We start from the raw sequence: 25,292 nt of genomic DNA on the forward strand, positions 1-25,292 counted from the left end.
TTTAATTTTTTTCAATTTCATTTGGGAAATGGTTGGCATAGGGATAAATTTAAAGGCTAATATTTTTGTATGCTGTACTCACTTATAGAGACAAACCAGTTTTTTGCCTTTTTTTTTTAATTTAGATTTTGGTAGAAGCAATTCTGAAAACTTATTGCAAATGGCAGTTTCATTTTGTCTAGGAATGTTGGTTTGCTTTTACCGTGGCAATGAAAGTTTGAAATAGGGATTCAGCTTTCAAAAGTAACTCTCCATCACTGTTTTCTTTCAAGAATGGAAAATTTCAAGACAGTTTTGGGCTCTAGTATTCACTGCACCAAACATTTCTGAAGTTTCCACACTTGCCTATAAATAAGACATTCCATCATTTTTAAAATGTAAAATCTTCTGATAAATTGAATTTCATAAAATATTGCTCTATTGATCTTAGTGCTTATCTTTCTATCGAAAATTTCTGACTGGGACTTTTCTGTTGTGTACTTACACAGATAGAGACATTTATGATGTCAGGTCCCTGACTCTAAATTCAAAGTCTGGTGTTACATCAAATCCAAACTGATCATAGGGACATTTTCCTCACTGCTGCCACATTAACTTTGTAGTAAAATTTCTTTAATGTTTTTAAAATAATGTAGAGATGAGCCCTGTGAATCTACACTGTGGCTAGTACATAGTACATAGTGGGTATGTAATTTGTGCTTCCTTTTGTCTTAGAACAAAAGAAAGTCAAACTTGTCTCAGAACTCAATTTTGAGAGATCATTGCATTTAGAAAAAGGCTATTGAGGAAAACTGATGACAGGACCAGACTGAACAGGGAAAATTCAAAACAAACTGTTTCTCTCCACAACAACTTTCCCAGGGCTGCTCTCAAAATAATCTGCAGTTATGTGCAGGTTCTTTTTATTTTTATTTTTTTAAAGAAAATTACATTTTCATATCTTTATAATGAATGTCATCTGTTCTTGCCAGTTGTTAGGGCAACTCAATGAGAAAATATTATTTGGATTGTTGTTGTTATTCAGTCACTCAGTCATATCCAACTCTTTGTGATCCAATGGACACACCAGGCTTCCATCCCTGTCCTTCACTTTCTTGGAGTTTGCTCAAACTCAGGTCTGTTGAGTCAAACATCCAACATCTCATCCTCTGTTGCCCCCTTCTCCTCCTGCCCTCAATCTTTACCTACATCAAGCTCTTTTCCAATGAGCTGGCTCTTTGCATTGGGTGGCCAAAGTATTGGAGCTTCAGCTTCAGCATCCATCTACCAATGAATATTGAGTTGATTTCCTTTAAGATTGACTGGTTTGATCTCCTTGCTGTCCAAGAGAGTCTCAAGAGTCTTCTCCAACACCACAGTAAGAAAGCATCAACTCTTCAGTGCTCAGCCTTCTTTATGGCCCAAATCTCACATCTGTACATGACTACTGGAAAAGCCATAGCTTTGACTCTATGGACCTTGTCAGGAAAGTGATATCTATGCTTTTAATATGCTGTCTAGTTTTGTCACAGCTTTTCTTCCAAGGAGCAAGTGTTTTTGTTTGTTTTGATTTGATTTGTTTTTTAATTTCATGGCTGCAGTCACTGTCTACAGTGATTTTGGAGTCTAAGAAGATAAAGTCTGTCACTGTTTCCATTTTTCCCCGTCTATTTGCCCTGAAGTTATGGGGCCAATTACCATGATCTTCATTTTTGTCCACTGAAGTTTAAGCCAAATTTTTCACTCTCCTCTTTCACTTTCATCAAGAGGCCCTTTAGTTTTTCTTCAGAAAGTGATATCACTTTTTTAGAGTGATATCATCTGTATATCTGAGATTATTGATATTTCTCCCAGCAGTATTGATCCCAGCTTGTGCTTCATCTAGCCCAGCATTTTGCATGATGTACTCTGCTTAAAAGTTAAGTAAGCGAGTTGACAATATACAGTTTTAACATACTCCTTTCCCAATTTTGAACCAGTCAATGGTTCTATGTTCTGTTGCTTCTTGCATACAGGTTTCTCAGGAGGCAGGTAAGGTGGTCTGGTATTCCAATCTCTTTCAGAATTTTCCACAGTTTGTGTGTGTGTGTGTGTGTGTGTGTGTGTGTGTGTGAGATGCACACAGTCAAAGGCTTTAGCGTAGTCAATGAGACAGAAGTAGATGTTTTTTCTGGAATTCCTTTGCTTTTTCTATGATCCAATAGATGTTGCCGATTTGATCTCTGGTTCCTCTGCCTTTTCTAAGTTCAGCTGTACATCTGGAAGTTTTCTTTCACATACTGTTGAAGCCTAGTTTTAAGTATTTTGAGCATTACTTTGGTAGCATGTGAAATGAATACAATTGTGCAGTAGTTTGAACATTCTTTGGCATTACCTTTATTTGGTATTGGAATGAAAACTGACCTTTGCCAGTCCTTTGGCCACAGCATTATATTTTAGGATTTGAAATAGCTCAACTGACTAGTGTTAATATTTAGCTTGTTCATAATATTTTAAAAGGGTGAATGGCTTTCTTTGGGATAATGCCCCAGGATCCATTGGATGCTAAAGAAATGGGAACACTAAAAGGGGAGTTTTGCCACCATTAGCCAAACTGTGTCCTTTATCCAACATACTATGCTGTCTCCATGCTCTTTCTTCACTGGGGTGGACTCATGTGCTTCACGGCAACCTCAAGAGCAAACTCCTGTGGGTGGCCCACACATAGATGTGGGATTGCAACCACACAGCTGTACTCCAGAGGACATGCAGCTAAGGAAGAAAAGCTGAAATCACTTCTCACAGTTGCCCAAGAAATGAACTGACACCCCTGTGACTGTCCTTGTAAACTCATTGCCTACAGAAGATCTAAATGGACAATGAATGCTCTTGCAACGAAGGTGCAAATAGCTTTAAGCTTTAGCATCTGGGGGCTTTGTGGGCACATACACATGAAGGTTGGGCCAGGACAGAGTCAGAGTTGCCCCCATAACACCAACAGCAGGTTCAGATCCATGATTGTTGCAATCCTGAGACTTGACTTCAATTGAATCTATATTGGTGGACTGGTGAAAATAACACCTACAGTCAATCGCTGGTAAATAGTTACGGTGGGAATGAGAGAAGTCCCAACAATAGTATAATCTGAGAGCTCACACAGCAAGTGAAAGGTGACAACAGAATATACCCACAGTTGAACAGCTCCACAAAAGGAATACTCAGCACCTTCCCTCCCAGTTGGAGCCCCAGTTTCACCTACCTATCACTGCAGATCAGAAACACAAAGAAACTGATATGAAGGCTTCTACTCCAAAAACTAGGGAGCAGAACCCACCCCTGACAGGGCAGTGACAACCACACAGTGAAAGAAGAGGCCCTTCTCAATGCCCAGAGCAAGCTTGGGTCACAATATGTCACGCCTCCTACAAAGGGGATAATGGCCAGCATAGACTGAGTAAAGAGGTGGCAGACATATCATAAAAAAAAAAAAAAACCTCACACCAAAAAATATTAAACCTTACACAGATGTGTTCCCACATAACATAGTCTTCCAAGGAAGTTTGAAGATCTGATATCAGGCAGAGCAACCCCAGAGCATTTAACATTGAAGACAAACAGATCCTGAGTGCACGAACTCCACAGGGCTGGGTGAAACAGAAACTCTGCTCTTGGAGGATGCACACAAGTTCTCATATACACTGGAACCCAGCACAAAGCAGTATCTGCATAGGAACCTGGGCTACACCTACCTAAGGGTCTTAGGGGTTCTCCTGGAGAGGTGAAAGTCAACTATTACTCACTGTGAGGGCAAGGACACTGGTAGCAGAAGCTGCAGGGGATATTGATCAGAGTGAGATCTCCTAGAGGTCCACATTTCAGCACCAAGACCAGGCCACCCCTAAACCTACAGGCTCAAGAGCTAGAAAGCTTCAAACCAAAAAACCACCAAGACAGGAACACAGCCCCACCCATCAAAAGACAGGCTGCCTAAAGTCATACAGAGTTCACAGCCACCTCAAAAACACCATTTGACACTTCCCTGCCTATCAGAGGGACAAGATCCAGTTCCACCAATGAAAGGGCAGGAACCAAGAAGCCTACACAAACCCCTGGATCAATCTCACCTAGCAGGGAGCAGACATCAGAAGAAAGAGGAATTATGATGCTGCAGCCCATGGAAAGTAGACCGCAAACACCAAAATTCAGACTAATGAGTCAACAGAGAAATATGCTTCAAACAAAGGAACAAGGTAAATATGTGGAAGAATAATCAAATGAAGCAGAGATAGGCAATGTATCTGAAAACAAATTCAAAGAAATAATAATAAAGATGATCTAAAATCTCAGAAGAAAATGTGAAAGCACAGAAAGTGAAGATACAAGAAAAGTTTAACAAAAAGTTAGAAAATTTAAAGAACAAACCAACAGAGATAAACAATACAATAACTGACATGAAAAATATACTAGAAGGAGTCAATCACAGAATAACTGAGGCAAAAGAATAAGTGAACTGGAGACAGAGTAGTGGAAATCACTGCCACAGAATAGGATAAAGAAAAAAGAAATGAAAAGAAATGAGGACAGATTCACTCAGAGATTTCTGGGACAATATCAAACGCATTAACATTTGCATTATATTGGTCCCAGAAGGATAGAGAAAGAGAAAGGGTCTGAAGTAGTTATAATCAAACACTTCCCTAATGTGGGAAAGAAAATAATCAGTCAAGTCCAGGAATTGCAGAGTCCCATACAGGATAAACCCAAACAGAAACAAGTTAAAACATATATTAATCAAGCTAACAAAAATTAAACACAAAGAAAAAATTATTAAAAGCAGCAAAGGAGCGGTCAGAATCTGGGGGAGTCAACCACGCCACCTATCTCTGGCAGCCTGCAGTGGTATAAAGGAGGTGGTGGGAAGCTGGTGTTTGGTTGAACTCATCACTCTTATAGTCGCTTGGGGTGTTCACAATCAAAATTAACAAAGTAAAAAACAAACAAAACACCAAGATGTCTGTTGATCCAATGACCTATAAGGCCCAGTTCTTTGGCTTCACATCACAGACTTGCATGCTTAGGATCTACATTGCCTTTCAAGACTACCTGTTTAAGTGATGCAGGATGTTGAACAGGTTATTCTAAAGAAGCTGGATGGCGTCCCAGACTGTGAGATTAGCCCAGTCCAGATTTGCAAGTACACAGAAAAGTTTATTTGCTTCATGAAAGGACATTTTGATAACCTTTTTGGCAAAATGGAGCAGCTCTTCTTAAAGTTGATTTTGCGGATTCCTCCAAAAGTCTTGCTTCCAGAAGATAAATCTCAGGAGACACACTCTTACAAGGAGGAAGAATTCCACTTTCTCCAAAAAGAAATTGAACAGTTACAGAAGAAGTATAAGACTGAATTTTGCACTAAGCAGGCCCTTCTTGCAGAATTAGAAGAGCAAAAAATCGTTCAGGCCAAACTCAAACAGACATTGTCTCTGTTTGATGAACTTGAAAATGTTGGCAGAGACCATGGGGCTAGTGATTCTAGGGAGGGCTTGGTGTTCCTGATCCAGAACTCTGGAAAACTCCGGAATATCAGAAAGAATGTGGAAAAGGAAAGCAAACGATTGAAAATATCTTGATTTTTTAATAGGAAAAGGAGTTTCTCAGAAGGTGGACTGGTACAGGATTTATATCGATGATATTCTTAATCCTAGTGAACTGCATATTTTGGGGATGGTTTCTTTTTTCACGCTTTCTTATATTCCACATCCTCCTGTTTTAGTCCACTCTCCTGAAGCATCTGTGTTTTATGTTGAACTAATCTTTGAAGCATCTGTGCTTAGAGGTCTGTAATGGGTGGAAAGGGATTCTTGGTTCATTAAGAACCCATTTGGGGACATGACTGAAGAAGTAAAGCTTTCCCTGCCCATTCAAAGATATTTGTAAAAGTTTTACCTTGGTCATCAGTCTTTTAAAACCTTGACCTTTTTGACTTACTCTTTGGATGAAATGAAATGACACCAAGGTTAAGTGGGTGTCTTCTTTATTAACCAGCCACCATATTGTGGGACAGCCAACACAGACTGCTTGTTCTTGCCCAGAAAGTTTTCTTCTTACATGAGGAAGTTAATAACTAGCTGAAAGAAGCAAGTAGCAGAAAAAACAACCATGACCTTTAGAAAGAAGAAAGAAGTTGTTTGTTTCCAAGATAAATCCTTGATGATGTTAAAGAGTTTAATGTCTTAGAGCCCAGCAATGGAAGACATGGGACAAAAAATGAAGCATCTTACTGGCATAGAAAAGGAAGCCTGGAACATACTGAATTGCAAAGATTATAAAAACTGACTATTAGGTATACGTACCATTTTTGTGTGTGTGTGTGTGTGGTCATATTTCAGTTAGTTTTGGATTCTGTCTTGAACCTAATATTTAATTAACTTATTTATTCACAGTCATAGAACCTCTGAGTGATAAATTTTAGCTGTATTTTGTGCTTAAATTCGATGGGACTTAATATTTCCTTTTGTAACTAATCCATGTAAAATGTTAGATTACCCATGGAAAGGGGAGAAATGGCAATAGCCGCTCCTAAGGTATTACTTGGCTTCCATGTCTTCCTAAAGAACAGACTTTGAAGTTTCTCCTTTATATAGAAGTGCAACTCAGGGTATTCATATTTGCAATTAAATATTCATCAGTATATAAAAAAATAAAAGCAGCAAGGGAAAAATCAGCTAATAACATACAAGGGAATCCACATAAGGTTAACAGCTGAACTTTCAACAGAAATTCTGCAGGCAAGAGTGGAGTGGCAGAACATATTTAAAGTAATGAAAGAGAAAAACCTACAACCAAGAAAATTCGGTACCACCAGATGAGCTTTCGGAGAAGGCAATGTCGCTCCACTCCAATAGTCTTGCCTTGAAAATCCCAGGGATGGGGGAGCCTGGTGGGCTGCCATCTATGGGGTCACACAGAGTCAGACACAACTGAAGTGACTTAGAAGCAGCAGACCAGCTTTGCAACAAATGCTAAAGGAACTTCTCTAGTCAGGAAATACAAGAGAAGGAAAAGGCTTATAAAAACAATTAAAATGGTAATAGGAATATACATATTGATAATTACCTTAAATGTAAATGGATTAAATATTCAAACCAAAAGACACAGAATAGCTCAATGGATACAAAAATAAGATCTGTATATACGCTATCTGTGAGACCTATTTCAGACCCAGGGACACACACAGATTGAAAATGAGGGGAGAGAAAAAGATATTCCATGCAAATGGAAGTCAAAAGAAAGTTGGAGTAGCAATACTTTTATCAGACTAAATAGACTTTAAAATAAAGACTATTAAAATAGACAAAGAAAGGACACTACATAATGATCAAGGGATCAATCCAAGAAGATATTAAAATTCTAAATAATTATGGACCCAACATAGGAGCACCTCAATACATAAGCTAAGTCATATCCGACTCTGCTTGACCCCATAGAAGGCAACCCACCAGGCTTCCCCATCCCTGGGATTTTCCAGGCAAGAACACTGGAGTGAGTTGCCATTTCCTTCTCTAATGCAGGAAAGTGAAAAGTGAAAGGGAAGTCACTCAGTCATGTCCGACTCCTCGCGACCCCATGGACTGCAGTCTACCAGGCTCCTCTGTCCATGGGATTTTCCAGGCAAGAGTACTGGAGTGAGGTGCCATCGCCTTCTCTGACCTCAATACATACGGCAAAGGTTAATATGTAATAATAACATATATACATATGAATGTATATAATAATAATGCATATAATAACACTAATAATAATAAAACAAATCCATAAAAGGGGAAACCAACAGCAACACAATATTGGATGAGTTTAACACCCAACTTGGGCCAATGGAAATGTCCTCCAGACAGAAAATTATTAAAGAAACACAAGTTGCAAATAATATAAGACTTAATTGATATTTGAGTAGACTTAATTGATATTTAAGTAGACAATTGATATTTACAATATACTTTGTATAGAAGTTGCAAAACATGCTTTCTTCTTGAGAGCACGTAAAACTTACTTCAGGACAGATTACATCATGGGTCACATAAAAAAATCCTTGAAATTTAAGATAATTGAAATCATCTCAGGGATCTTTTCTGGCCACAAAGCTATGAGGTTAGATATCAGTTACTGGGGGAAAAATAAACCTTAATGATCACAAACACATGGAGGCTATACAGTGTGCTACTAAATAATCAAGAGATCACTGAAGAAATCAAAGAGAAAATTAAAAAAAAAACCAACAAAAAACAAAACCTAGAGACAAATTACAGTGAAAACATGATGAACTAAAATGCATGGGATGCAGTAAAAGCAGTTCTAAGAGGAAAGTTAATAGCAATACAATCCTACTTCAAGAAGCAAGAAAAATCTCAAATAAATAACCTGACATTACAGCTAAAGCAATTTGAGAAAGAAAAACAAAAACCCAGTGTTAGGAGAAGGAACAAAATCCTAAAGATCAGAGGGTGGGATGATTTGGAAGAATGGCATTGAAACATGTATACTATCATGTAAGAAACGAATTACCAGTCTATGTCTGATGCAGGATACAGGATGCTTGGGGCTGGTGCATGGGGATGACCCAGAGAGATGTTATGAGGAGGGAGGTGGGAGGGGGGTTCATGTTTGGGAATGCATGTACACCCGTGGTGGATTCTTGTCAATGTATGGCAAAACCAATACAGTATTGTAAAGTAAAATAAAGTATAAATAAAAATTTAAAAAAAGATAAAAGAAATGAAGGAAGCAATAGCAAATATCAATAAAACTAACAGCTGGTTTTCTGAGAAGATAAGCAAAATTTATTAACTGTTACCAGGCTTATCAAGAAAACAAGAGAGAAGACTCATATCAATCAAATTAGGAATAAAAAAAGGAAAATTTTCAGCTAATACCACAGAAATGCAAAGGATCATAAGAGACTACTAGAAGCAACTATATGTCAATAAAATGGACAACTTGGAAGAAATGGGCAAATTCTTAGAAAAGTATAACTTTCCAAGACTGAAACAGAAGAAAATAGAACCTATGAATAGATCAGTCATAAGTACTAAAATTGAAATGGGGATCAAAATCTTTCAACAAGCAAAAGTTCAGGGCCATGTGCCTTCAAAGGTAAATTCTATCAAATATTTAGAAAAAAAACTAGCATCTCTTGTTCTCAAACTCATCCAAAAATTTTTCCAAAGACAGAACACTCCCAAACTTATTCTATAAGCCCACCATCACCTTGACACCAAAATGAGACAAAGACATCACACACACAAAAAAAAATAATAATACAGGACAATATTACTGATGAAAATAAATTAAAAAATCCTCAACAAAATTGTAGCAAGCATAGTCCAAAAACACATAAGAAGGATCATGCATCATCATCAAGTTGTGTTTATCCCAGGGATGCAGGCATTCTTCAAAATCCACAAATCGGTCAACATGATATACCATGTTAACAAACTGAAAATAAAAACCATACGACCATCTCAATAGATGCAGAAAAAACTTTTGACAAAATTCCACACCCATTTATAATAAAAACTCTGTGGAAATGGACATCGAGGGAACCTACCTCAACATAATAAATGCCATATATGACAAACTCACAATCAACACTATTCTCAGTGGTGAAAACCTGAAAGCATTTCCTCTAAGATCAGGAATGAGACAAAGATGTTCACTCTTGCTACTATTGTTCAATGTAGTGTTGGATGTCCTAGACATGACAATAAGAGAAGAAAAAGAAATATAATGGATTCAAATTTGAAAAGAAGATGTAAAACTGTCAGTTTGCAGATGTCATGATCCTATACTTAGAAAAGCCTAGATGTGCCACCAGAAAATTTATAGAGGTAATCAATGAACTTAGTAAAGTTGCAGGATACAAGAGTAATGCACAAGAATCTCTTGCATTCATATACACTAACAATGAAAAATCATAAATTGGAATTAAGGAAACAATTCTACTTAGCATTGCAACAAAAATAATAAAATACCTTTGAATAAACTTTCCTAAAGAGACAGAAGACCTGTATGCTGAAAACTATAAGACACTAATGAAAGAAATCAAGGATGACACAAACAGATGGGGAGATATATTGTGATTTTGGATTGGAAGAATCAATATTGTGAAATGACTACTACTGAAAGCAGTCTACAGATTCAATGCAATCTGTATCAGCTAACCAAAGGCGTTTTTCACAGAACTAGAACAAATTTTTTACAATTTGTGTGGAAATGTGAAAGATCCAAAATAGACAAGGCTATCTTGAGAAAAAATTTAAAAAAACAGAGCTGGAGAAATCAGGTTCTCTGACTTAAGGCTATACTACAAAGATAGTCATCAAGACATGGTACTGGCACAATACCAGAAATAAAGATTAATGAAACAGGAAAGAAAGCCCATAGACAAACTGACACACCTAATGGGCACTTGATATTTGTCAAAGGAGGCAAAAATGTACAAGAGATAAAAGGTAGTCTCTTTAATAAATAGTGCTCAGAAAACTGGACAGCTACATGTAAAAGAATGATATTAAAACACTTCTTAATGCAAGTAGGAAAATGAACTCAAAATGCACTAAATACCTAAATATAATGCCAAAGAATGAAACTCTTAGAGGAAAACATAGAACAGTCTTTGAGATACAAATATTTAACATAATCACAGCAAGATCCTCTTTGACCCCCACCCCCTTCTAGAGTAATGGAAATAAAGATAAAATAAACAAAGTGGTCCTAATTAAATTTAAAAGCTTTTTGCACTGAAAAGTAAGCCATAAACAAAACAAACAAACAAACAAACAGCCCTCAGAATGGGAGAAAATATTTGCAAATGAAGTAACTGACAAAACATTAATCTTTTAAATATATTAAAAAAAAACTCATGTAGTTCAATATCAAATAAACAACCCAATAAAAAATGAGTGAGTGACCTAAATAGATATTTCTTCAAAGAAAACATATAGATGACCAACAAATACATAAAAAGGTGCTCAACATCACTAATTACTAGAGAAATGCAAATCAAAAGCACAATGAGATACCACCTCACACTGGTTAGAATGGCCATCATTAAAAAATCTATAAGCAATAAATGCTGGAGAGAGTGTGGAGAGAAGAGAACGTCCTACACTGTTGGTGGCAATATAAATTTGTTTAAAAAACTAAAAATAGAGCTACCATATGATCCAGCAATCTCATTCCTGGGCATATATCCAGAGAATACCATAATTTGAGAAGATGCATGCACCCAACCTAAATGTTCATCAACAGAGGAATAGATGAAGAAAATGTAGTACATATATACAGTGCAACATTGCTCAAGCATAAAAATGAATGAAATAATGCCACTTGCAGCAACATGAATAGACTTGGAGATTGTGGTATTGAATGAAGTAAGTTAGACAGAAAGACAAAATTTATATGATATTGCTTATATGTGGAATCTTAAGGGTACAAATGAACTTACTTACAAAATGGAAACAGAGTACCAAATTTAGAAAACAAATGTATGGTTACCAGGGGGCAACTGGGGGAGGGATAACTTGGGAGATTGGCATTGACCTATACACACTACTATATATAAAATATATAACTAATAAGAACCTACTTAATAGCACAGGGAATTTTAAAATACTTTGTAATGACCTAAATGGGAATATAATTTTAACAAGAGTGGATATATGTGTATATATAACTAACTCACTTTGCTGTATAGCAGAAACTGACAAAACATTGCAAATCAACTATACTCCAAAAAAAAATTAATTTAAAAAGAACACATATTGTCTAACCTAAGTAAATCTCAAGGATTTCACATGTAGTCAAAGAAAATATTATTAATAGGATATCTCACATGTGTTTTTAAATCCATGTGTACTTACTCTATAGTTACAGGACATCTCATTTTGAATAAATATCGTTATATTTGGAAATACTTGATATGAGTTTATATTTCATAAAAGTTATATTAGAAAAAGTAGATCCTTACTCCTAGATTGTAAACATACTTAGAAATTTCCCAATAACTGAATTGAGTGTAATGTTTTACTTGAATCTCCCCAGGACCCATCAATTGTATGTGTTTGGTCAATATATGTCAAGTTCAGTGTGAGGTTCACAGGCGACTCTCCCAGGACTCCACTGACATCAGAGGAGGACCAGTGGCACAACCTGAAAGTCCTCCAGATTCAGTGTTTCCTGGAAGTCAGGTATAGCTGGCTGGCTTGTGGGCTTGGCAGTTGATTGGGTGACAGGACCACATCTATTTTAGAACAGGACAACTCAAGGTGGCACAGACAGTGAAGGCTTACAGGATTTCTCACTTTGTTAGAACATTTTATTCCACCATTAGATGATATTAGATGATATCATTTAGATGATATTGCAGAAAACACACCTTGACCACATAATAATGGTCGTGATAGCTGTAAAATCACATCTAACATCTTTATACAAAGGAAATAGTCCAGTGCTTAATCATTTCTTCATGTTGAAGCTTTAAAGCACTGATGTTTTCCCAAGGCCTTGTGCTAAGGAATGGGAGCCCAAGGCTGAGCTGGTTTTGCTTCTGCTCCGGAGGCAGAATCAATAAACAGACAATCATGGTAGAATATGCTAGAAGGTTTGATGGAGGGAATCACAGAAGTGAGGCTTCCAGCTACAGCTGTGTAGGGAGGAAAATATGGGGAAATTGTCTTGGAGAAAGTAACCTATGATGAGACTGTTGATGAAACAGAAGCTCTGAAGTCTCAGGTCAAAGAGTTGAGGGGAGGCGGGTCCTGGGAGTCATGAACTCCATTTCCCACCTCCTTCAAGTGGCAGTTATGCATCAGTTGTTTGAACTAGGGACTTTTTGATTCACAAAATTAAAAAAAAAAAAAAAAACATAGAGAGTTTGTGGCAAGAAGTGCTGCATCTGGAGTTGTAAGGAAACTGAAAACCATTAAGTGGCCAGAGCCAGAGAGGGTTAACAAATGGAGAGAAGTCTAGGGACTGGTAGTTATAGACCTTGCTTTCCATTTTCCAAAACTGGGGGAAATGTTAGTAGTGGTCGGATTGAGAGCCCTGCTGAAGGTTTGGCATCTCAGGTTTCCTGCCTATCTAGCAGCCTCCTCTGTCTTCTACCCTTCAAGACAGGATTCTGGCCTTCAGATGAACACTGAATGGTTTTATAATTTAAAAAATTAAATTACTCCACAAATAATTCATTACAAATTCTGTGCCCATAAACAGTATTAATAGTGATTAAGAAACCAGTGCTCTCAGATTCAATTAGCAAAACTGCAAGTATTCACAGAGGCTTATACTGGAAAACTGGGGAAAACATGCAGATGTGCAAATGCGACCTACCTGATGCAGAAGAGCTTGAAAAATGCCTCCCCTTCAGCAAGTGCTTTCCTTGTACTGCCATTTTCTTTTTGGGTGACAAATGCAGCTGATGATGAGGCCAGTGGAACTTTAGGCTTGGACTCAGACTCTTAAGTCAGAATTCCCAGACTTGCCTGTTGAATTACTACTTGTGAATTTATAGATTCCTCAGCCCCACTTCTGGTGATTCAAGTTCAAGGAGTTTAGATATGGGGCTTAGAAATCTATAGCTTAAAAAGTAACTCATATGACTCTTGTCATAAGACAAGTTTGGGGAATGTGCTCCAAGTAGAAACTGGAGCTGATCATGGCTGTGAAATGCCATCTGTGGGGATGGATGATAATGGGACATGGGGATGCCATTTACCAGTCCTTTCTGGGTTGTTTTTGCCAGAAATAATGTAGAAAACTATCTCTCTCTGTGGATTCTGAATAAGTAGTAGTTTAATCCAGTAAACATGAAAACAAGAAGAAGGCATCATGACTTGCTAATTAATTCTCTCTCTTTTATATAAATTAGAGAAAACAAATAGCTTTGGGAATGTAATCATAGAAACCCAACCTGGATTTCTGGAACATTCTTGGCATTCTTGTAAATAAAACCTTCTTTGACAAGGAAACAGGAGAGTCTGTGACTTAAATGTCTTCCTGGCTCATAGAATATTTAGGACAAAAAAAAAAATGGAGAGAATGGAGTTTAATACCTTCATAGTGTGGATGAAAGTCTTCTGACTCAGAGAGATGAGGCACCTGCCCAAGATCACTCAAGTGATGAAGTGAGCTATCTAAAGACAGGAGAAGTGACACAATGTTTCCTGAATCTTGGCTTCTGGCTTCCAGTGTCTCCTTCTGGCACAACGATAGCCTCTAAGACACTCTCATTATATGGATACAATATGCTAGAGAGCAGGGAAAGAAGGAAGAGCTGCAATTTGTTTCAATAAATATTAAATAGGAACCTAATATATTAGAGGAATTTGGTGGCATGGTAGATATGTTGTTGTTGAGTCAGTAAATCATCCCCTAATCTTTGTGACCCCATGAACTGCAGCACAACAGGCTCCCCTGTCATTCAAAATCCCCTAGAGTTTGCTCAAATTCATGTCCACTGAGTTGGTGATTCTATCTAACCATCTAATTCTCTGCCACTCTCTTCTACTTTTGCCTTCAATCTTTCCCAGCATCAGGGTCTTCATCTGTTCATGTCAGGTGGCCAAAGGTCGGGAGCTTCAGCTTCAGCATCAGTCCTTCCAATGAATGTGAAAGTACAAGTCTCCAGTCGTGTCTGACTCTTTGTGACCACATAGATTATACAGTCCATGAAATTCACCAGGCCAGAATACTGGAGTGAGTAGCCATTTCCTTCTCCAGGGAATCTTCCCAACCCAGGGATCAAACCCAGCTCTCCTGCATTGGAGGCAGATTCTTTACCAGATGAGCCACCAGAGAACCCCTTCCAATGAATATTCAGTGTTGATTTCCTTCAGAATTGATTGGTTTGATCCCCTTACAGTCCAAGGGATTCTCAAGAGTCATCCCCAGCACCACAATTTGAAAGCATCAATTCTTCAGCTCTCAGCCTTCTTTATGGTCCAACTCTCACATCTGTACATGACTACTGGAAAAACCATAGCTCTGACTATATGGGACTTTGTCATCAAAATGATGTCTCTTCTTTTTAATGTGCTTTCTAGGCATGACAGATATACAGATGCATAAAATAAGACTGTTGTCCTTTAGATCACAAAGGCATGTAAATGAATAACTGAAATATAGTGGGACAGACGCTAAGCAGAAATGTATGTAGAACAGTGGTAACTCCAGAGAGGAAGAAACAAACTTCTTGAGAAATCAGAAAATGTCAGAGGGCTTTGAGTCAGAAGTTAAAGTTCATCATCCTGATGGAAGAAATAGCACATCTAACAGAAAGTAAATTTTCAAGAGGCCGGAGTAGAGAAAACTCTAGAGTAGATGTCATAAACATTTTCTGGGAAGAGCAAGGCAATAAAAATTTTAGACTTTGTGGGTCATAGGTTTTCTGCTGCAACTGCTCTAATCTGTTAGCCACAGAAAATGTGCAAGCAAATGGGCACATCCATGCTTTAGGCTATGCTTAGTTACTCAGTTTTGTCTGATCCTGTGTGACTCATTTCAGGCAAAAATACTGGAGTGGGTTTCCATTTCTTTCTTCAAGGGATATTCCCAACCCATGAATCGAATCTGCATCCCCTGTGTCTCCTGCTTTACAGGCAGGTTCTTTACCTGCTGCATCATCAGAGAAGCCCATAAAATTAGGCAGTTAGGCAGATTTGGCCAGTGGGATATAGTTTGCATGTCGCACTAAAGAATATAAGTAGTTAACAATGAAAAGTATGACAAAAGAGGAATCTATTTAGCTTCAGTTCAGTTCGGTTCAGTAACTCAGTCATGGCCGACTCTCTGCGACCCCAAGGACTGCAGTACACCAGGTTTCCTTGTCCATCACCAACAACCAGAGCTTGCTCAAACTCATGCCCATTGAGTTGGTGATGCCATCCAACCATCTCATCCTCTGTCATTCCCTCTTCTCCTGCCTTCAATCTTACCCAGAACCAGGGTCTTCTCCAATGAGTCAGTTCTTCACATCAGGTTGCCAAAGTATTGGGGCTACAGATTCAGCATCAATCCTTCTAATGAATATTCAGGACTGATTTCCTTTAGGGTTGATTGGTTTGGTCTCCTGGCAGTCCAAGGGATTCTTAAGAGTCTTCTCCAACACCACAGTTCAAAAATACCATTTTTTTTTGTTGCTCAGCTTTCTTTATTGTCTAACTCTCACATCCATACATGAATACTGGAAAAGTCATAGCTTTGACTAGATGGACCTTTGCTGGCAAAGTAAAGTCTATGCTTTTTAATACGTTGTCTAGGCTGGTCATAGCTTTTCTTCCAAGGAGCAAGTGTCTGTTAATTTCATGGCTGCATTTAATGTCTGCAGTGATTTTGGAGCCCAAGAAAATAAAGTCTGTCACTATTTCCATTGTCTCCCCACCTATTTGCCATGGAGTGATGGGACCATCTGCCAAGATCTTAGTTTTTTGAATACTGAGTTTTAAACCCTTTTTTTTTTTTCCACTCTCATCTTTCATTTTCATCAAGAGGCTCTTTAGCTCATCTTCAGCTTGTGTCATAAAGTTGGTGTTATCTGCATATCTGAGGTTATTGATATTTCTCCTGGCAATCTTTATTCCAGTTTGTGCTTCACCCAGCCCGGCATTTTGCATGATGTACTCTGCATATAAGTTAGATGAACAGGGTGACAATATACGGACTGGACATACTCCTTTCCTGATTTGGAACCAGTCTGTTATTCCACGTCTGTTTCTAACTTCTGCTTCTTGACCTACATACAGATATCTCAGGAGGCAAGTATGGTAGTCTGGTATTCCCATCTCTTTAAGTATTTTCCAGTTTGCTGTAATCCGCACAGTTATAGGCTTTGACATAGTCAATAAAGCAGAAGTAGATGTTTTTCTGGAACTCTCTTGGTTTTTCTAAGATCTTAGATTGGTAAGGACCAAATTAAGAAGGGATTTGCATGGTAAAGACTTGCTTGCATGAGTCACTTATCTTCTCCGGGCCTTAGCATCTTCACCTGTGAAATAGCAATCAAAGTAACTCCCCAAGAAAGATTGTTGTGAATACTATCTGAGATAAACCAAGCACAATTCCTGGCATTTTGCTATAAAACAATAGTTGCTAATGCTCTACAAATAGGATACATTTAGAGATGGGAATGTTGATTTGCCATGGTTTCAGAATTGCCTCAAGAAGCAAAGTACTTGTTTCCAATAGCAGGTTAATATGGAGAAAGGCTGTTTAGCTATAAGTTCAGAGGGGAATTCTTCAATGGAATATTTTTACACTGAGGCTCCAGGTCAAATGGCCTTTTATTATCTGAACTTACTTAGACTTTCAGGAGAAATATCAGTAACCTCAGATATGCAGATGGCACCATCCTAATGGCCAAAAGTGAAGAAGAACTAAAGAACATCTGAATGAAAGTGAAAGAGGAAAATGAAAAAGTTGACTTAAAGTTCAGCATTCAGAAAACTGAGATCATGGCATCCGTTCCCATCACTTCATGGCAAATAGATGGGGAAAGAGTGGAAACAGTGGCAGACTTATTTTTGGTAGCTCCAAAACCACTGCAGATGATGACTGAAGCCTTGAAGTTAAAAGAAGCTTGCTTCTTGGAAGAAAAGGTATGACAAACCTAGACAGTGTATTAAAAAGCAGAGATATTACTTTGCTGACAAAGGTTTGTCTAGTTCAAAAACATGATTTTTCCAGTAGTCATGTATGGATGTGAAGGTTGGACCATAAATACTCTTGAGAGTCCCTTGGACAGCTAGGAGGTTAAGCCAGTCAATCCTATAGGAAATCAACACTGAATGTTCATTTGAAGGACCGATGATGAAGGTCCAATACTTTGGCCACCTGATGTGAAGAGGAAACTCATTGGAAAAGACCCTGATGCTGGGAAAGATTGAAGGCAGGATGAGAAGGGGGTGACAGAGGAAGAGATGGTTGGATGGCATCACTGTCTCAATGGACATGAGTTTGAGCAAACTCCATGAGATAACGAAGGAAAAGGAAGCCTGTGGTCACAAAGAGTCGAACATGACTGAGCGACTAAACAACAACTTATATTAAGCCCAATGGAAAGCTACAAATATCCTTCCAACAAATTTTCTCTTTGCTTTATTTATTTCTTCCACTGGATGTGAGCATCTTGAAAGTGGAACATTCATCTCTGTATCCATGGCATCTTGCAGCCAGTAGAACCCAGTGTTTGATAGAGATGACTTGTATACATCATTCCATTTGCATGCCTTCTTTCTTTTCTCCTCTTTAAGTCCTACTTTCATTCCTGTGCCATGTAGACTTTTGAGCTTATAGCAGTAGTGATATATAACATTTTTGACTTCTTATTATATGCAAGGCATTATCCTCAACAATTTCTGTACTTAAGTTCCATTTCTTCTATTACATGAAGTAGATATTATATAATGATATGGTTATATAACAGTGATGTAACTATTGTTATTACACCAATTTTGCAGGTGAGAAAACTGGGGCATAGAATACATTTTCCAAACTTTATAGCTACCAAGTGAGAGGACTGGGATTTGAGTGAGATTTGTCTGATTTCAAATCATATAATTGTGCCCTGAAAGGATACTTATTTGTGCACTATCTTTTGATGTTCCAAATTATTCATTTTAAGTCAGCCTCTTTCCTCAACCAGACAGTGTTTATTAATATTTTTTTCCTCAGTACCCAATTTAAGATGGAAAAGTTAACATTTATTAAATTCCTGAAGACTTAATTTGAAAATACGCTTGTCCCACTGTCACTTGGATTGTTCCAAAGAATGCATCACTAACTTATTCTTGGCCTTTGGAAATTACCACTCTTTTGACATATGGCAAGAGTGGAAATAATTTTCTCTGTTTATATGCTAAGCAGTATTATAACAGCTGCCTGAAAATATTGGCCTACCAATCATAACACAAGCACCTTGATGTTTTAATTACAGATGACAAGTCCGCCCAGAAGTGAAGTCTCTCTGTTGAGGAGGCCTGATACTCAGCATCTTCTTGGAGAAAATACCTTCTCAGTTAAATTCAAATCATGGGGGGCAGTCCTTAGATGGTGGAGGAATAGGACAGGGAGATCACTTTCTCCCCAACAAATTCATTAAAAAAAATACTTGAACGCTGAGCAAATTCCACAAAACAACTTCCCAGTGCTGGCAGAAGACATCAGGCACCCAGAAAGGCAGCCCATTGTCTTTGAAAGGAGGTAGGACAAAATATAAAAGATGAAAAGAGAGGCAAAAGAGGTATGGATGGAGATCCATCCCAGGAAGGAGGTCTTAATAGAGGAGTAGGTTCCAAACACCAGGAAACACTCTCATCAGCAGACCTGTGGGAAGTTTTGGAATTTCAGAGGGCAACATGACCAGGAGGAAAAATAAATAAATAAAACCCACAGATTTATGCGCCTAACGGCAACTCCCAGCAGAAAAGTAGCCCAGATGCTTGCATCTGCCACCAGCAAGTGAGGGCTAACAGGAAGGCGTGGGCTGCGTTGCTTAGGGTAAGGACTGGGCCTGAATGCCTTGAAGGCAATCTGAGGGAACTAACCTGAGATAGCAACCCAAACTGTGGGATAGCCAGAGAGAGAGAGGAAAAGAAAAAGAAAAAAAAGAGAGAACTGTCCTGCAAAAAGCCCTAACCTGGGGCACTGCCAGGTCTGCTCACAGAACAAAGGACTGAGTGGATACCAGAGGATAGCTAGCCAGCTACGGACTGGCCCATCCCCCACTGGAGGCAGGGAGGCAGGCGGGCAACAGTCAGAGCCAGAAAGCAAGGGGGCAAACTCAGCCACAGAGATGGCATTCCCTACCAAACTGCTAATGGGCTCCCAGTTGCTAACCACTATTTCTTGGGATTCTGGATGGTTGACATCCACCAGGAGGGTTGCAGACAGAGATCAGCTCCCCAGAACAGACACACGGCACACTTGAGATGGGCGCACCTGTGGCCACCCAGGAAACTGAGTGGCTGAGACCGAGAAGGTGATAAGACTCATTCCTCACCTGGGGAGACTGCACTTGCCAAGCACCTGGTCACTTGAGCTGCTCGGACCTGAGAAAGGCACAAAACGCAGGCCCAAGTGAGCCTGTGCCTTTGTGGAGTACCCATGAACCTGAACCTGAACCTGAGCAATTTAGACATAGGAAGGGCACATAACACAGGGCTCGCCTAGGGCAGTTCCCCGGGAGAGCAACCTAGAGCCTGAGAAGTGTAGACTGGGAAAGCACACGCTCTGTGAGTGGGGGCAAACCCAGTGTGACTGAGACACTGAGAGCACTCCCGACACATGCCAGTGATATTTGTTTGCAGTGTTCCTCCCTCCCCACAGGACAACTGAACAAGTGAGCCAAAAATAAGTGACCACCTTCTCCCTCTTGTGTCAGAGTGGAAATTAGACACTGAAGAGACCAGCAAACAGAAGAAGCTAAAATAAACAGAGGGAACCACTTTGGAAGTGACAGGTGCAGCAGATTAAAACTCTGTAGTTAGCACCAACTACATTGGAAGGGGCCTATATCTCTTGAAACATATAAGCCAGATCAAGGAACTATCTGAGACTGAACTGAACCCACACTGCCTGCAACAGCTCCAGAGAAATTCCTAAAAATATTTTTACTATTATCATTTTTCAAATTTAATTTGTTTTATTTTTAAGTCCTCTATTACTCCTTTAATTTTCAGTTTTATAACCTACTATTACCTTGCAAAAAAAAAAGACCCTATTTTAAAAGCAAACTTGATATATATATAATTTTTGTGACTGTTTTGTTTTTTTAATATCGTATTTTTGAGAATCAAACCTCTACTCTACATTTTTAATCTTTATTTTTTGGTATTTGTTATCAAGTTTGTACCTTTAAGAACCCAATCTTTAGTAACCATTTTTACTTGGGAGTGTGATTACTGGCTTGATTGCTATCTCCCCCTTTTGTCTTTCTGTTTTCTCCACCAGGTCACCTCTACCTCCTCCCGCCCCCTTCTCTTCTCTACCCAACTCTGTGAATCTCTTTTGTGTTCCGGGCTGAGGAGAACACTTAGGGAACTGAATACTGGCTGGATCTGTCTCTCTCATTTTGAGTCCCCCTTTTCTCCTTCTAGTCACCTCTATCTCCTTCCTCCCTCTTCTCTTCTCCATGTAACTCTGTGAACTTCTCCAGGTGTCCCTCATTGTGGAGAAGGTTTACATCATTAACCTCGATGTTTTACCATTGGTGCTGGATAGATGGAAAAGTCTTGAGGCTACTATAAGAATAAAACTGAAAACCAGAGGCAGGAGGCTTAAGTCCAAAACCTGAGAACATCAGAGAACTCCTGACTCTAGGGAACATTAATTTATAAGATCTCATCTAAAAGCCTTCATACCTACACTGAAACCAAGCACTATCCAAGAGCCAACAAGTTCCAACCAAGACATACCACACAAATTTTCCAGCAATGCAGGAACATAGCCCTAAGTGTCAATATACAGGCTGCCCAAAGTCATATCAATCCTACAGACATCTGAAAACTCACTACTGGACACTTCATTGCACTACAGAGAAAAGAAATCCAGCTCTACCCACCAGAACACCGACACAAGCTTCCCTAACCAGGAAACTTTGACAAGCCGCCTATCCAACCCCACCCACAGCAAGGAACCTCCTCAATAAAGAGGAACTACAAACTGCCAGAATATGGAAAGGCCGCCCCAAACACAGCAATCTAAACAAGATGAAAAGGTAGAGAAATACTCAGCAGGTAAAGGAACATGATAAATGCCCACCAAACCAAACAAAAGAGGAAGAGATAGGTAGTCTACCTGAAAAAAGGATTCAGAATAATGATAGAAACAATGGTCAAAAATCTTGAAAACAAAATGGAGTTACAGATAAATAGCCTGGAGACAAGGATTGAGAAGATGCAAGAAATGTTTAACAAGGACCTAGAATAAATAAAAAAGAGTCAATAAATAATGAATGATGCAATAAATGAGATCAAAAACACTCTGGAGAGAACCAACAGTAGAATAATTGAGTCAGAAGATAGTATAAGTGAAGTAGAAGGTAGAACGGTAGAAATAAATGAAGCAGAGAGGAAAAAAGAAAAAAAAAAAAATGAAAAGAAATGAGGACAACCTCAGAGACCTCTAGGACAATGTTAAATGCCCCAACATTCAAATCATAGGAGTCCCAAAAGAAGATGACAAAAAGAAAGGCCATGCGAAAATACTTGAGGAGATAATAATTGAAAACATCCCTAAAATGGGGAAGGAAATAGCCACCCAAGTCCAAGAAACCCAGAATCCCAAACAGGATAAACCCAAGGTGAAACACCCCAAGACACATATTAATCAAATTAACAAAGATCAAGCACACAAAAAAACAAATATTAAAAGCAGCAAGGGAAAAACAACAACAACACACAAGGGGATTCCCATAAGGATAACAGCTGGTCTTTCAATAGAAACTCTTCAGGCCAGAAGGGAATGGCAGGACATATTTAAAGTAATGAAAGAGAAAAACCTACAGCCCAGATTACTGTAACCAGCAAGGATCTCATTCAAATATGAAAGAAAAATCAAAAGCTTTACAGACAAGCAAAAGCTGAGAGAATTCAGGACCACCAAACCAGCTCTTCAACAATTGCTAAAGGATCTTCTTTAGACAGGAAACAGAGAAAGCGTGTATAAACTCAAAGCCAAAACAACAAAGTAAATGGCAATGGAATCATACTTACCAATAATTACCTTAACTGTAAATGTGTTGAATGCCCAAGCCAAAAGACAAAGATTGGCTGAATGGATACAAAAACAAGACCCCTATATATGCTGTCTACAAGAGAATCACCTCAAAACAATGGACATATACAGACTGAAAGTGAAGGGCTGGTAAAGATATTCCATGCAAATAGAGATCAAAATAAAGCAGGAGTAGCAATTTTCATATCAGAAAAAAAAAAAACTTTAAAATAAAGGCTGTGAAAAGAGACAAAGAAGGACACTACATCAAAGGATCAATTCAAGAAGAAGATATAAAAATTGTAAATATGTATGCACTCAACATAGGAGCACCACAATATGTAAGGCAAATGCTAACAAGTATGAAAGGGGAAATTAACAATAAGACAATAATAGTGGGAGACTTGAATACCCCACTCACAGCTATGGAGAGATCAGCTAAACAGAAAATTGACAATGAAACACAAACTTTAAATGATATACTGGACCAGTTAAACCTAATTGATATCTATAGGACATTTCACACCCAAAAATGAATTTCACCTTTTTCAAGTGTGCATGGAACCTTCTCCAGGATAGATCACATTATGGGTCATAAATCTAGCATTGGTAAATTAAAAAAAATAAATAAATAAATCATTCCAAGCATCTTTTCTGACCACAATACAATAAGATTAGATGTCAATTACAGGAGAAAAACTATTAAAATTTCCAACATATGGAGGCTAAAAAACATGCTTCTGAATAACCAACAAGTCACAGGAGAAATCAAAAAAGAAATCAAAATATGCATAGAAGCAAATGAAAATGAAAACACAACAACCCAAAACGTATGGGACACTGTAAAAGCAGGGCTAAGGGGAAGGTTCATAGCAATACAGGTTATCTCAAGAAACAAACCAAAAAAAGTCAAATAAATAACCTAACTCTACGCCTAAAGCAACTAGAAAAGGAAGTAAATAAGCACACCAGGGTTAGTAGAAGGAAATAAATCTTTAAAACTGTGGCAGAAATAAATGCAGAGGAAACGAAATAAAGCATAGCAAAAGTCAACACAGCTAAGAGCTGGTTCTTTGACAAGATAAATAAAATTGACAAACCATTAGCCAGACTCATCAAGAAACAAAGGGAGAAGAATCAAACCAACAAAATTAGAAATGAAAATGGAGAAATCACAATAGACAACACACAAATACAAAGGATGATGGGAGACTACTATCAGCAAGTATCTGCCAATAAAATGGACAACTTGGAAGAAATGGACAAATTCTTAGAAAGGTATATCTTTCCAAAACTGAACCAGAAAGAAACAGAAAATGTTCATAGACCCATCACAAGCATGGAAATTGAAACTGTAATCAGAAATCTTCCAGCAAACAAAAGCCCAGGACCAGACGGCTTCACAGCTAAATTCTACCAAAAATTTAGAGAAGAGCTAACATCTATCCTACTCAAACTCTTCCAGAAATTTGCAGAGGAAGGTCAACTTCCAAACTCATTCTATGAGGCCACCATCATCCTAATGCCAAAACCTGACAAAGACGCCACAAAAAAGAAAGAAAGGAAAGAAAGAAAGAAACTACAGGTCAAAATTACTGATGAATATAGATGCAAAAATCCTTAACAAAATTCTAGCAAACAAAATCCCACAATATATTAAAAAGATCATACAGCATGACCAAGTGGGCTTTATCCCAGGGATGAAAGTATTTTTCAACATCCACAAATCAATCAATGTAATACACCACATTAACAAATTGAAAGATACAAACCATATGATTATCTCAATAGATGCAGAGAAAGCCTTTGACAAAATTCAACATCCATTTATGATAAAAAACCCTCCAGAAAGCAGGAACAAAAGGAACATACCTCAACATAATGAAAGCTATATATGACAAATCAGCAGCAAACATTATGCTCAATGGTGAAAAATTGAAAGCATTTCCCCTAAAGTCAGGAACACGACAAGGGTGGCAACTCTCACCACTATTATTCAAAATAGTTTTGGATGTTTTGGCTACAGCCATCAGAGCAGAAAAAGAAATAAAAGGAATTCATATTGGAAAAGAAGCAAAATTCTCTATTTGCAGATGACATGATCCTCTACATAGAAATCCCCTGGAGACACCACCCTAAAATTACTAGAGCTAATCAGTGAATATAGTAAAGTTGCAGGATATAAAATAAACACACAGAAATCCCTTGCATTCTTATACTCTAACAATAAGAAAAGAGAAAGAGAAATTAAGGAAACAATTCCATTCACCATTACAATGAAAATAATAAAATACTTATGAATGTATCTACCTAAAGAAACAAAAGACCTATATATAGAAAATTATAAAATACCAATGAAAGAATCAAAGACGACACAAATAGGTGGAGAAATATACCATGGTCATGGATTGGAAGAATCAATATAGTGAAAATGAGTATGCTATCCAAAGCAATATGTAGATTCAATGCAATCCCTATCAAGCTACCAGCCATATTTTTCACAGAACTAGAACAAATAATTTCAAGATTTGTATGGAAATAGATAAAAAAAAAACCTCTAATAGCCAAAG

The 25,292-nt window shown here is 38.1% G+C and overlaps 1 protein-coding gene and 1 pseudogene across 1 annotated transcript in view; one reads left to right on the plus strand and one right to left on the minus strand.

Annotated features, from left to right (window-relative positions):
* The window catches only part of CA10 (carbonic anhydrase 10), a 783,887-nt gene that overhangs the window by 223,374 nt on the left and 535,221 nt on the right, over nucleotides 1–25,292 (minus strand). The gene's annotated exons all lie outside the window — the stretch shown is intronic.
* On the plus strand, nucleotides 4,969–5,588 carry LOC138082732 (protein MIS12 homolog; annotated as a pseudogene).

Source organism: Capricornis sumatraensis, chromosome 8 (assembly GCF_032405125.1).
Source record: "Capricornis sumatraensis isolate serow.1 chromosome 8, serow.2, whole genome shotgun sequence".
In the NCBI taxonomy this organism is placed as follows: Eukaryota; Metazoa; Chordata; class Mammalia; order Artiodactyla; family Bovidae; genus Capricornis; species Capricornis sumatraensis.